Source organism: Amphibalanus amphitrite, unplaced genomic scaffold (assembly GCF_019059575.1).
Source record: "Amphibalanus amphitrite isolate SeventyFive unplaced genomic scaffold, NRLGWU_Aamphi_draft 000567F_arrow, whole genome shotgun sequence".
In the NCBI taxonomy this organism is placed as follows: domain Eukaryota; kingdom Metazoa; phylum Arthropoda; class Thecostraca; order Balanomorpha; family Balanidae; genus Amphibalanus; species Amphibalanus amphitrite.
In genome coordinates this window covers 1-13,885 of record NW_024882061.1, presented here as the reverse complement: position 1 = coordinate 13,885, position 13,885 = coordinate 1, and the positions used below count along the sequence as shown (strand labels likewise).

General features: G+C 46.4%; 1 protein-coding gene across 1 annotated transcript in view; it reads right to left on the bottom strand.

The window, feature by feature from the left end:
- LOC122393990 (circadian locomoter output cycles protein kaput-like) overlaps positions 1-10,222 on the bottom strand; it is a 78,064-nt gene extending 67,842 nt beyond the window's left edge. Inside the window, exon 1 of the mRNA XM_043390513.1 lies at positions 10,071-10,222. The gene's annotated coding sequence lies outside the window, so the exon portion shown is untranslated. The remainder of the gene's footprint in view (positions 1-10,070) is intronic.
- Positions 10,223-13,885: the final 3,663 nt, after the last annotated feature.

The window sequence follows — 13,885 nt, the reverse complement described above, 5'->3', positions numbered from 1 at the left end:
CAATAACCGAACGACATTTTTAATGGTTGTTTATGGATGAAACTTATGAAATAAGAACAAACTACTCTGAATCTATTTTTACATGGATGAATGCATTTAAATATATTATTTTCTTAATTAAGAATAAACCTCAACATAGAAAGATATAGGATTCCTCATGGCTCACTCGTGGAAGATCGGATATCTTTTCCTCGCGTGTTACAGAAAAACCTCGCTCCTTCGTCGCTCGGTTTTTCAGTAACCCGCTTGGAAAAGATATCCTTATCTTCCACTCGGAGCCATGAAGAATCCTCTATATTCAAAGAAAGGCGGATAATGGGCGGATCTGGATATGACTTGCCGGATATGGGCCGGCCGGATCCTAAAAAGCCTACCGTAAGGTGGGGCTATTTGAGACAGTGGGGCTATTTGAGACAGTATTTAAAATTGCTATAAAATAAAAACCACTTGAAAGTAATGCTTATTTTTTTGCTCAGGCGATTTACTGCTCGATTCCACACCTCCCTGAGCAAAAATATCACACAAAAATCAAACGATCTTCATTTTATAGCGATTTTAAATACTGTCTCAAATAGCCCCACTGTCTCAAATAGCCCCACTTTACGGTATCCGTGAAGTGCTCTAGTGCACGGTGCCCCGGTGCCCTCCCCGTTCCGCCGCCTATGCTATATCCCATTTAACCCTTGTACGTATAGGGGCGGCGGGTGGTTTTTCGTTAAAGGCTCACGTAAAAGGCATTGGATCACGACCAAATTGTACCCTCGAGCCCATCTTTTTTTTACCAGCCCGGAAAATATCATGACCTGCGACCAGTTTTACCAACAGAAAAATAACCGCCTGCCGGAATTTTTGCCTCAAGACCGCTTCACATACGGAGCGTAAACGCGATGGGCTCGTAAGCGGATAGGGCTTTACCGTTTACGCTCCATATGTGAAACGATCTTTAGGCAAAAAATTCCGGCAGGCGGCTATTTTTCTGTTGGTAAAACTGGCCTCTGGACCCATAATGACCGCTGGCATATGAACTTTTTCTGGAGATCATCTTGAGCCATAAAATCTCACTTCAAGAAGTTATAGCGGGTCCCGATTTTCTCGACACTTGTCATTGCCCTCTTGAATGAGACGAAATGACCAAGGACCTTAAAAATGGGCAGCAGCGGCTTCCTATTGTCACGGGTAGCACGCTCGTCTTTTTTATGCACAGCTCCATCTCACTATCCGAGAGGCCAGGGGCGGATCCAGGAATTTTCGGGAGGGGGGGGGGGCGGCAAGTTGAAATAGGGGCGACCTGGCAATCCGGGGGCGCCAAACCGTCGTCAAAATCGAGAGTTTAAAACCCACGCCGTGCGTTGTCATGTCACGTCCCCCTAGGTTTTTCGCAAATATCTTTAAGACGGCTGCGCGCAGCGCCGCCGTTTTAAAGATATTTGCGCCCAACCTCTGCTTGGATCGCCCAATCCGTCATGGGGATTGGGGAGGCTCACTTTGCTGAAATCGCCTTCATTTCTTCTAAGAACGACCAATTTGCTGTAGGCGGCCCACTTATCTGGGACGCCCATTTTTTTGCTAGAAGTGCCCCTCTTCTTCTTGATGCGTCCCGCTTCTACTGGGAGTGCACCTTTTCTGTTAGGGCACGCCTTTGCTGCTGGGGAGTCCCTTTTTCTACTGTGAATGGGGCGGCCCTTTCCTGTTCGGCGACCCCAAATTCTGCTGGGGGCGCCCCATTTCTGCCCAACTTTTGCTGGGGTGCCCCTCTCCTGCAGGGGCACTTATCTTTTGCTAGAGACGCCTCTTCTGGGGGCGCCCTTCCACTGCGGGGGACGTCTCTCTCCTGCCAGAGGCATCCCCTTTCTTCTCATGGGGCTCCTCTTTTTGCTTGGGCGCCCCTCTTCTGCTCGGAGCGGGGCACCACTCAGCACTCTCCTTTTACTGGGGCACAGCCCCTCTGCTGGGGTTGCCCTTCCGCTGCCTCAGGGGCGCCCCTCTTGTGCAGAATATACTCCTTTTCTTCTTGTAATGAGGCGCCCCTCTTCTACCGGGGGCGCCCATCTGCTGCTGGGGCGTCTGTCTTCTGCCGGATATTGTCAATGGGCCGCCCCTATCCTGCTTGGCGAGCCCAACCTCTGCTGAAGGCTCCCCAGCTCTGATCAACTTTTGCTGTGGCGCCTCTCTTCTGCTGGGGCGCCCCTCTTCTGCTGAGGGCGCCCCTCTCCTGCAGGGGACTCCTCTCTTCTGCTGGGGCGCCCCCTTCGCTGGGGCGCCCGTCTCCTGCTGGAGGCTCCTTTCTCCTGCTGGGCCCCCTCCGCTGCCGGGGGCGCCCCTTTTCTGCCAGTGGCACCCATTTTTTTTATTATGGGGCTTCTCTTTTTCTTTATTGGGGCGCCTATCTGCGGTTAGGGCGCCCCTCTTCTTCTTGGAATGGGGGCGCCTCTCTACTTTTGCTGGGGCGTCGCTCCTCTTCAGGGGGACACCTCTCCTGCCAGGAGTGCCCCTCTTGAACAGAAGGCATCTTTTTATTCTTGTAATAAGACGCCCCTCTTCTGCTGGGGGCGCCCATCTGCTTCTGGGGCGACTCTGAGCTGCTGGGAATGGGCAATTGGGCGTCGCTCTCCTGCTTGGTGAGCCCAACTTCTGCTGGAGCCTGGAGGCGCCCTATTTCTGCTCAACCTTTGCTGTGTCGCCTCTGTTTTGCTCGGGGCGCCCTCTCTGCCGCGGGCTATGGGCGCCTTTTTCGGATGTCGGGGGGGGGGCCGCCCCCGTCGCCCCCCCTGGATCCGCGCCTGCGAGAGGCCGCGGGGGTCCGATCGACTCCTCCCCCTTACGTTAGCGGCTGTTGAAACGCCAACAGACGGGCGACGGTTAAAAGTTGCAGCTGCTTTTGTAAGACTGTACGGAGGGGTGAGATGGTGAGGCGAGCAGGTACGTGAAAATTGGTATCTAATCAATGTGTGCTGTGCCTTTGGCCTGGGCTAATCTTTGAACCCTGGGATGCAACAGTCACGATGGCTCCATCACTGGAGCTACAAACTCTAAAAAGATAGGCTTTCTCAGAATCCCTCATTACCCCCACCGAAAGGGCTCCATTACCCCCAAAGGGGGCATGCCCCACCATTTGCCGACCCCTGTATTAGAGAATATCATTGAATGGTATAGCATTGAAGCAAAGGCACTGGCTATGAATGCTTAACTAGAACAGTATCAATTGCCTGGTAGTAAAACGACACTCACCAAGAGCATAAGCGGATGTAAATCAAGCCACACCCTTTTACGCTGTAGTAAGGGTAGTCGCCAGTGGGGTTGATAAATACCGGCATACGAGTCGGGAATGCTAGTTCCAAGGCCACCTCCTCCCTGGCCAGGTATGATAAACCCCCGAATTCAAGGTCAAACTGGGCCTATATTTAGCCGGCCTTTGGTTACCGGCACCGCTTCATTGCCACATAAAGTAGACACGCAAATATCTGATAGTTTGTTATGGCACCTATAAGTCATTTGTGTAAATCACTGACAACATGGAAGCCATTAATTATACTGATATGACTTGAGCTGAATAGCGAATAATCAGCAAGTAGCCTGATCACCACTTGTGAAATGCGACCGCTGCAAAAGAACGAATGATGTTGCCATAGGTATGTTGCCATGTAAATGAAGCTTCATTGAGCTTGCAATCGTGCACGTTTTGAGAACGATGAGACATATGAATATACGCCAGCAATGGCAGCGGCAATGCCGTGCTTGATGAGAAAATAAAATTCAGCATGCCATGTCAAAGGCAAACATCTAAAGATGCGAAGACATCTAAACACTTATTCGGAATACCGCTAAAAGCTGCTAGCTGTCAAGCGAAAATAAACATGCAATTTCCGTAAGGTGAACGGCGCAGTATTAAAAAAAAACATGAAAGTTCAGCCTCTGCAAGCCTATAACAATTCATAAATTTGGAAGATGAGTTGCATGTTTGACATGAATAGTTACCTATATGAGAGCACAATTGTAACAATTGTAACACGATAGTGGGGAACATACTCATACTTTATTGAGGGAGTAAGCTAAATCCTTTGAAGCACAGGTTACACTCTGAAAACTCTTAAAGTAAATTGAAATTGCCTTTCTCATCAAACGCTTTGAAGTCTTCAAAACCTGAGCAAAATGAACAAATGAGAGATAATCTCTTTGGTGTCGTCAAGGGCATTGAACTGGCAGACCTGGCAAAATCTAATTTCGTTGTATTCCGCTGGCTTCAAAGCCCCACGCGCATAATTTGCCTTTAACTCCTGCATTCCGGAATGTTCAAACGCAACACGTCTAGGGTCCCACCGGGGCATGGCTGTCAGTGCCCTGGACAACTGCCCACGATCACTCGATACACGTGTCTGCCGACACATCGACACAATTACGTCACGCTGACGTTACAATGACCTCAGGCCGCTCGTCATTCCCAGTCCACCAATCAGCCACTACCTCAGCCCAACACAGAATTCACTCACCAAAACAACACTCCGTACCGAAATACAGCGGACCCCAACCTACACAGCCCGGACCACTACCTGACCGTGTCCCTCTCCCATACCGTGTGTCACATGTACAGTCCACAGCAGAAGTAATGTGGGGTTTCAGTCACGGGTATGTTCTGCTTCTGAAGCTTAGGAACGATTAGCCAGACTATATATACAATGAAACTTTGAATGTAGCTTATATGTATCGTCACCTTTGCAGCTGCAATTTTAGCTATTGACATCTTCTTTTCGATCACTCCGCATTAAACAATCGCCAGTCAAAGCCAATCGTTGAGATTGGTAAAACCCTACATTACTTTAGCGGTGGGCTGTACCTGACCCTGTCCATCACCAACCACGTGTGTCACCTGTCACCATGTGTGTCACTATGTGTTAGCTGGGGCGTTCCACGACAGATCGACCAAAAAAATCACGAAATAACACCCTACCTCTCATATTTTGATGAAATTTCGTCTATGGGGTTATCTTGTCCGGCGATTCGTGTTGTGACATTTTCAATCTCATTCGTCCAACACTTTGGGAGATATTGCCCCAGGCAAGTTAATGGCTACCATAAAAACTCTAAGTTTCATCCGCAAATATTTAGCTAAATACTGATTAGATTCATATAAAACTGCATATCATCACAATAAGAATTAACCAAAGATTTTGGTGATATCAATTATTTTTGAAAATTTTGCTCTTTTAATTTTTTAACATAAAATTGATTTATAAAAATTAAATTTTGAGAACGTGGCCATCTTTTTTTACAATTTATTTTTGCAGCAAAAGTCTTGTCAACGCATTGACTTTCAATGATGAAAATATTAAAAACATGTTTTTTCCCCTAAAGGTCGCTATACAACATTGAATTTCGTCGTACAGTGAAAAAAATAACAATAACTGTCAACCGGTCTAAACGGAGTACGGTGAAATGTGATCAAGAGCTAATTGCGACGCTGTTAATTCTTTTTAAAGATGCTTAAGACACCTACGAAAGCTAAGTTAGGACCCAAAGATCCAAAAACGTCATAATGGCGTATTGTTTTCAAGAGAGCGAGGTTTAACCCCCTGTGGCCGAGGGAGCGAATGCCTTTGACGGTTTTCTCATCACTGCTGGGGACGCATTGGCGATAGAGTGCTGAAGCCGGACAGTTATTACAAGTTATCTAGTTGATTTATCTTGTGACATCAAATGAACTTTCATATAAGGTCACTTTACTGAACTATGACGTCACGTAAGTGAGCCTGTCTAATGCTTAAAAATGTTACTTTTGCGAAACGCCAAACAATAGTTTACGGAGAGAACGTATGTAATTCACGCATTCTTTGCAAGTTCCGATGCTTTAGTTTTGCTGGTGGGCCTTGCATGACGTCATAATGACGCAACGTCATTTATGACGTCACTAACGCTGATTGAGTCAAGAGTTTTTCGTTAATAAATTCCTAACAAAATGACGACATTGAGGGGAGGGACATCAATGTACTGAAAATGAGCTGTCGAATCGACAGATACTTTTGCCGTAGGCCGGTATTATCTCAATTAACCAGTTTCGGGACCTGAAATATTTGCCAGATACCGAAATGACGGTTCTGCGACCATTTAAGTGATTTATTGACCGAAAATTGGATCCCTGCCTCAAGGCATTTGACCTGACCTCAGAGGTTACCGGTTGCCGGAATGATAAAACTTGGTTTGGAAGAGGTCAGCTTAACCCTCGCCCATGTAGGGGGGGGGTTGGTGCAACCCCCCCCCTGAGGTTTTTCGGAAATAGTGCAAAAACGGCGGCGCGCAGCGCCGCCAAATTTTGGGTACCTTATGGGGCAAACCTTGCGCATCTTTTGATAAAAAAAAATTTGACCGGGTCATGTCAGGTCACGGAGTTATGACGTCACAAAGGGAACAGCCTCCGGCCGGATTTTCACAAACTGAGTGCCAACGCCCGAGGTTTCCTGCCGGTGGTACGGACATCGGTTGATGGATCGTGATGAAACTTCCCATGCATGTTGGGGCAAGTATTGGCTATCATATGGTATGAGAAACTTGACCGGGTCAGGTCAGGTCACGGAGCTATGACGTCACAAGAGGAACAGCGTCCGGTACTATTTTTGAAAAGCGCCCGAACCACTATTTTGCTAATTCTTGTCACCTCAATGGGAATATGCAGCAATATTAGCTTCTATAGGGAGCAAATGGACCTTCCAAATCCAAAAATACAATCAGATTTCAAAAATTTAAATTTTGATTTTTCGAATTTCTGCCGCCGACTGTGACCTTGCCGACTTCCGGCGCTCCCAACGCGCCATTTTTAGAGCTAGGGAAACGAAATACATACCAAACGATAGATAATTGATCAAGGAACACGATAGTGAAGGTTTCAAGTCGATATCTCCCACCGTTTTGCCGCAATCGCCGCGGAAAGTTGAAAAAAGTCTATTTTTCCGAAAATTTGACCTTTGACCGGTCAAAAGTAGGTCAAATGTTGACCTAGGACCAAAAAATATACCACCAATCGCGAGATCTCGGCAAGAGCAATCCGTTGGTCTTTTCCGCTAAGCTCTACGACGCTCCGTTTTCAAACGCCAAGGGGGGGGGGGGGTCGCACCAACCCCCCCCCTGCATGGGCGAAGGTGGCAGATCGCCGTTTACGGGCGAGGGTTAAGATGTTTTCCTCAGGTCGAGGACACATCAAAACCGCTGAGGTCAAGAAGCTGTTCAAATGAGACCATTTCAGCCGTTTTCACGACGGATATCAGACGAATCTAGCCAAATCTTTTACTACAGCTATTTTTATAACGTAATTTTATTGTTATGCTTGAGTAAAAAGTAACGACTGATAATTTGATAAATAAGGTCAATAAGCAACTAGCGCAACCTAAGCTAAAAACAATTAAGAATCAACTATGAACCAAATTTGACCAAATCCCATCAAATATCAGTTAATGTGTGTCAGATAACCGTCGTGAAAACGGCTATTGTAAGTATATGATTCAGTTCAGCAGGGTTCCCTGAGTTCACTGGTGGCTTATTCGACTCGTTTGATAAATTCCATTCAGTCATTGACAAAAAGAAAACTGATGACCTCACACGACCGTACAATGTAACGGCATATACGGCGCATTGCAAGGTCCTCAATGCAAAAACCTAAGACGTTAGGCGGCACGGGCGGACATCGATAGCAGCGCCTCTATCGGTCACTAGGGAAAGCTGGGCTGTAGGCGACGAAATACCGGCTGAGTTGTCACACGTTGAATAGGTTTATAGACATCCGTCTTGTGAACAAGTTAAACTTTCGCCTTCAATATTTCTACAGGCAATTTTAGAAGTGTCTTCACATAGATTACAACACCGTTTAGATTATTGTATTCACTTCAAGCCTTCCCTATTGCTCTTGATGATGCGGGAACTATTTCTAATTAGTATTTTTAGCTTAATAAAAGAACATATTGTGCAAACGATGAAAAAAGCATAGATGGAAGATTTTAAATGCAATTTTCTCTAGCAATTAATGGTAAATTCTCTACAGATCAAGGAAAAGATGCATGCTAACTGATGATTTAAAGTTCTTGGGGCCAGTTGTTTTCTTCTTTTCTTACGTCGCCCCAATGGCCGCGAATACACTTGTGATAAAGCTTATCGAATCGCTCATCGCAAAAGTGTATGAAATCACGATTACAGGCGTTTGAGATGGGCTTGGATCATTTTCGGCATCCAAATAACAGTTCAAATGTTTCAATATTTCCCATTGACTTAGTGAAGTCACGTGACCAGCTTGACTTCGGGTGAAAATTTAGGAAAGTTAGGGGAATTGATGTTGTGAAATCTCAACAGCCGTTACTGCCGTTACTTGTGTCATCCCCTGCAAAAGGTTCCCTTACACTGAGAGTACAGTGCAAAACTGCAACTTTTTGCATTATTCCGAGGTTTATTTGTGACGTCATATGTCAGTAAGCTGACCTGAGCCTGTTCTGTTGGCGTCAACAGATTCGGAATGTCAACTTTCAGCTCTCCAGCCTTACACCACTGCAAACAATATCGAGAAAACCGTTGGGGCTGCACATCAAACCCTCCCCTTCGGCCGGGTGGGAATAAAAATACTATGAAAGTGAATGTTAGTGAAACATGGAGCATCCCAAGCCACTAGCTACCTCGAAATGCATTAATTTCAAAACGTTAGAGATGCTTCCAGTTTCAAGAAAACAGAATTCAATATCGGCGAATTTTCAAGTACTTGTAATTTTGTCACCCCCTCCCACTCTGACCTGGTCACGCCCCTGGCAATTGCAATCAATTACCTTCAAATGCCGCATTTTGGTACTCAAATATTTTTTTGTGGCAAATTTATTCATCAAAATTACTGAAAGTCCGTTATTACAAGGACAGAGCGAACTTCATGCGATTACTAGCTAGAGCCTTCTCCTCATTTAACTCTAACACAGCCTCGGCTCTTATGAACGGAAGTTGTGTAGGTATGTCCAGCCACAATGTCCGATTAGCAATTTTGATAATTCCTAACGTTTCATTGGCGGATCGAGCCGGACGTTTTTTTTTTGGGGGGGGGGGGGCAAATGGCCGAAATGGCCCCTTCCTTTCCATGCACCGCCATAGGCGCAATGTTAAAACTCGGGTTTTTGCGGGGGGGGGGGGTAAACGGGCTTTGGGGGGAGCATGGCCCTACCCCCTGGATCCGCCAGTGTAACGTTTCACCAGTGCAAGCTGCTTAGAAGCATATCAGAATTCAGAATTACATGCGAGGCGGCCGATATCAGTGTTCAGCTCATTTTTTTTTTTTTTTTTTGCCTGAACAATGTTCGAAACTACAGCGAAAGTGAAGCAAACATCATTCAATAATCGCATGCCTGGTCTGTGAGTGTGAGTGCCAGGCTTTTATTTCTAATTTTCATGAAACAGTTCGAGGATATGTGGGTAGGAGAATGATTGGCTCTGGAAGGCATCACCAAGTGTTCCCTTTTACTACAAACATTGTCGTAAACAAAAAATTATATAAAAAGTTAAAGGCAAAACATGTCTCTAATTTTTTGGACATTAAATTTCCATATCCAGAGGCATCTTTTGGCATAATATTTTTGTCAAAAATTAAATGGCCACCTTTTGAAAATCGAAAATCAAAAATTCATTATTTCAAAAAATCTTGCGATTTTGAAAATTTTCAAAATATTTTGGTTGGATAATTTTCTACTGTCAATGAGGATTCCAATGATATGCATATTAATGTAGGTTACTGGCTATATTTTTTGATAATACGAGTTTAAAAGAGGGTTACTCTGGGCATTTTGAAAAATGCCTCTGGCTATAACTCGTAAACCCTTCGTAGTATAACGCTAAAAATAAGAGATTATGAATCTACGGTACGGATAACCCCATAGACGCAATTTCATCAAAATCTGAGAGGTAGGGTGTTATGGCTTGGTCGATCTGTCGTGGAACGCCCCAGCTGTGTGTTACCTGTGTGTCGCCATGAGTCACCGCTATGCCACTGTGTGTTACCTGTGTGTTACCTGTGTGTCGTCATGTGTCACCGTTACGCCACAGTGTGTTACTGTGTGTGTTACCTGTGCCGCTGCGTCGACACGCCGTCACGTGGTGGTTGGAGGCGATCCGTGAGAGGCTCTCCAGCTGGCGGCGACAGACGCGCTCATCCACCGAGCTGTGCTCACCATGACGGAACGCCTCGGCCACGCAGCCACGGATGTACTCGCCCAGGTCCCTGAGAGATCACAGAGGTCATATCAGGTCACAGAGGGCCTTACAGCCGCAGATGTACTCGCCCAGGTCCCTGAGGGCCGCAGGAGGTCACTGAAGGTCAATGTGGGTGGGTCATATCAGGACACTGAGCTGTAGATGTACTCGCCCAGGTCCCTGAGGATCACAGAGGTCACATAGGTCAATGCGGGGTCATAGCATGTCAAAGCAGGCCACTGAAATGCGGATGTATGTACTTCCCCAGGTCTCTGAGGGGCCACAGGTCAAAGGGCTGCGAGTTGCGACTGTATTCTCCCAGATCTCTAGTGTCACAGAAGATCAAATAGGTTACTTAGCCGCGGATGTACCCCCCACAGGTCTCCGCGAGGTCATCACAGGTCACAGAGGGTAACAATTGGTGAATGTACTCCCCCACATGTCTGCGAGACCACAGGTCACGGAGGGTCACTGACATACTCCCCAGCTCCCTGAGAAATCGCAGCAGGTCAACAAGTCAGGGTTTTATCTTATGTGTCTGCGTAGGATCACTACAAGACATTTCAAGATATATGTACGGTACGCGTTGCACTGTACTCACAAAGTCGCGTTGAGGTCATTAGTAACGTTACGTAACGAGTGGCATCAAATGGGGCGCAGTAGTCACTAGTCAGTCAAGTCGCATGTCACTAATTGCATTGCACTTCAAAAGAGTAAGACCCTAGATCAAACGTCTTTCAAATGTATATATAATTTTTGGAAGTTCACAGAAATCCAGATCACGTAAACAAAGAAGACGCTCAGGTAGAGAAGAAAAGTAGATGTGAGAACCTTGCAGATCATTTGGGCACCAGGCCGACTGTAGTGGGCGAGAGAAGCGCGCATGTTTCAATCAGATCAGCCATGAACCCGCTGTCTAGTTTAAAAAATTGTGACCCCATGCGAGGGACGGCAGCAGACATGGAGCGGTTACAACCGCTTTCCCCCGGAGCCCAGCTAACAGGATATACAATTACAGCACTGCGGCAAACGGAGACCGTAAATCTGCACGGCCGGCACACCATTAAACGCACCACCCGTCCAGACAGTCTAAATTTGGCCCGGGGGCTGTCCGGAGCGGAGGTAAGTGGTGTCGGTAAAAGTGCCACGCCCGCGACCGGGAGACAGGCAACGAAAGGGAAGAAACTGGCGCCACGCGAACGTCAGACAGATATGTGAGGTAATGTGGGTGTGATGTAATAAATGGCGCTGAGAGAGAGAGAGGGAGAGGGAGAGGGAGAGGGAGAGGGAGAGGGAGAGGAAGAGAGGAAGAGAGGAAGAGAGGGAGAGGGAGAGAGAGAGAGAGAGAGAGAGAGAGAGAGAGAGAGAGAGAGAGAGAGAGAGAGGGAGAGGGAGAAAGAAAGAGAGGGGGAGAGAGAAAGAAGAGAGAAAATGTTGCCTGCAATTTATCATGGAAAGGTAAATTCAAAACTGAACTGACCTTCGGCTCGGGTCGCTATGAACTGTGGAGTGTTCAAGCCATCACATTTCATGAGGTCAATGCAGTGAGTCAATGACTAATAACAGGAAACGCATTACCCATGCCGCTGGTCCCTACTCAACCCAATTATCTAACACCAGTATAGCGCCTTTTGGGGCGACTAACGGAGCGAGCGAGAGGGTGAGCCTTGCACGTGCGAAATTTCGAGGGGGTACCTCCAACTGACTTGTGCACGGCACCCTACTAACCGGTCTCTAGCGATGTGCCAAATTTGAGCACAATCGGCCCAGCCGTTCTCGAGATCTGGAAGCGGCACCCTGCACGTGCGCACGTGCAGAATGGGTCCCAACTGACTTGTGCACGGCACCCTACTAACTGATCCCTAACCGTGTACCAAATTTGAGCGCTATCGGTCCAGCCGTTCTCGAGATCTGGAAACGACCCCTGTACGTGCGCACGTGCAGCAGCACCCCAACTCTGGCACATGGATATGCAGTGCCTAGTGAGTGCCTACCTACATGCCAACTTTCAGCGCAATCGGCCAAGTAGTTACCGAGATATTGCAACAATTCCAAAACTGACACCTCTTCGTTTTGCGCGTGGCACGTGCATAAGGGGTCACCCACATGCATCGGGAATAGTCCAATACTTGGTAGAAGGAATGAAGCTACCCTACAAAAATTACCCCGTGTAAATCGGTCAAGTGGTTGCTGAGATATAAGCCTCGCAAAAGCGTCCGCACGGCCGGCCGGCCGGCCGCTCATACTCAGAAATTTCCGTTAATCTAAGGAAAGACTACGCTCGCTTCGCTCGCTCCGTAAAAATCAAGTGGTGTTAAAGGGACCATCCCACCTTAACATAAGTTTTGAGTTGAGATAGCCAAGTTTGCGGCCAGGCTCAGAAACCACCATTTATCCTGGTCGCAACCCCCGCAGCTTTATGGTGTTCAAGAAATTTCTTCCCTTTACTTGCAGGGTGGGACCAGCTTAGTCCCTATCTCTTAACCATTAGCGGTTTGTTGATGACGTCAGCAGTCATTTCAACGCCCGCCATTCCTTGAACCCGAGTTTTGCTGACCTTGAGCTCCCTTTTTTATCAACGTGAAATCCGTCGTCGGCGCTGAGAAAGCCTATTGCTTTTCATTTTAATTTGAATATTAGAAGATACCCACCACTGGAACTTGGACTGATATTATACCAAGGCCGAAGATGATCAAGCTGCCTGCTATATCTGGAGCTTGGTGTTCAACTTCAACATGGAATGAAAAACAAAATATCAAAGCAAACTGGATATGGTACTGCAAGTTTAAGTCCAAAGAAATTTGAAGAGCTGACAATTGACATTAATTCTTTTCCCGCAAGTTTTCCATAGGAGATCACACCATGAAGAAATATTTTTGATGTTAACAGTTGAAAGGGGATTGATCTTCCAGTTTTGACGAAAGATGCTGCTGACTGTCTTAGGAAAAGGATGTCGGCATGAGGTGCAATTGTGCTTGTGAAGTGGTTATAACTGGTCTTTTCACAGTGTTAAATTAAATGTGCCATTGCAGCCAAGTGTGTTATCATGTAAGGTAAAATCAAAACTACAATGTTGGTTTTACGAGCATTGAGAAGGCTGGTAGGTAACACCTGCCTGTGCTCGTAAATCATGCTGGCAAGGCAGGAGATGTGAGTTGTGGCAGTAGATTTTTGATTCAACATATGTCAACCTTATATTGCTTGAGACCTCTGTGACAGACAAACAAATATTTATAGTTTTTGATAGTTTGGATTCTTGGCTTGATTTAGCAGATCAGCTGTGAACCTTGACTTTGAAATCACATAAATGTCATGGTACCCGAACGAATCCTCGCATGACATTTCTTCGTCCGCATTTCTTCGTCTACAAATCTTCGTCGGTGCATTTATTTGTCCATCAATGCTTACTCTTGCATATTTGCGTTGAAGAAGAAATGCGAGCCGATTTTCATATACCCTGATGCGAGACAAAGTAATGCGATACGAATAAATGCCTGACGAAGATTTGCAGACGAAGAATTGCGATACGAAAAATGCCATAAGAAGAATTGTACTGGAATCCTTTGTTGGCCATCATATTGACCTTGATAGTAAACAGTGAGATAAAACGCATCATTCGCGCAATATTTGTCGCACTTTGATACCAAATTATTGCTTCCAAATGCCGACGTAAAGAAAACTTTATGTG